A 240-nucleotide genomic window follows, 5' to 3' on the forward strand; every position below is an offset into this window, starting at 1 on the left:
CCCCCCCCCGCCCGGCTCGCACCTTGCGCCCGCCCGCCCGCCGGGGAAGGGTCTTTCCGCCCGGCCAGGGGAGGGGATGGGAACAGCACCTCGGGCTGCAGGCAGGTGGGACGCGTAGAGGAGACGCGCTTTCATGACACCGACAAGAGTTTTGCCAAAAAAAAAAAAAAGTTTTTAAAGACTTTGCAAAAAAAAAAAAAAAAAATCTTTTTGGGTTCATCAAAGGGAACCTCTTCAACA

This window comes from Alligator sinensis, unplaced genomic scaffold (genome assembly GCF_000455745.1).
Source record: "Alligator sinensis unplaced genomic scaffold, ASM45574v1 scaffold170_2, whole genome shotgun sequence".
NCBI lineage: Eukaryota > Metazoa > Chordata > Crocodylia > Alligatoridae > Alligator > Alligator sinensis.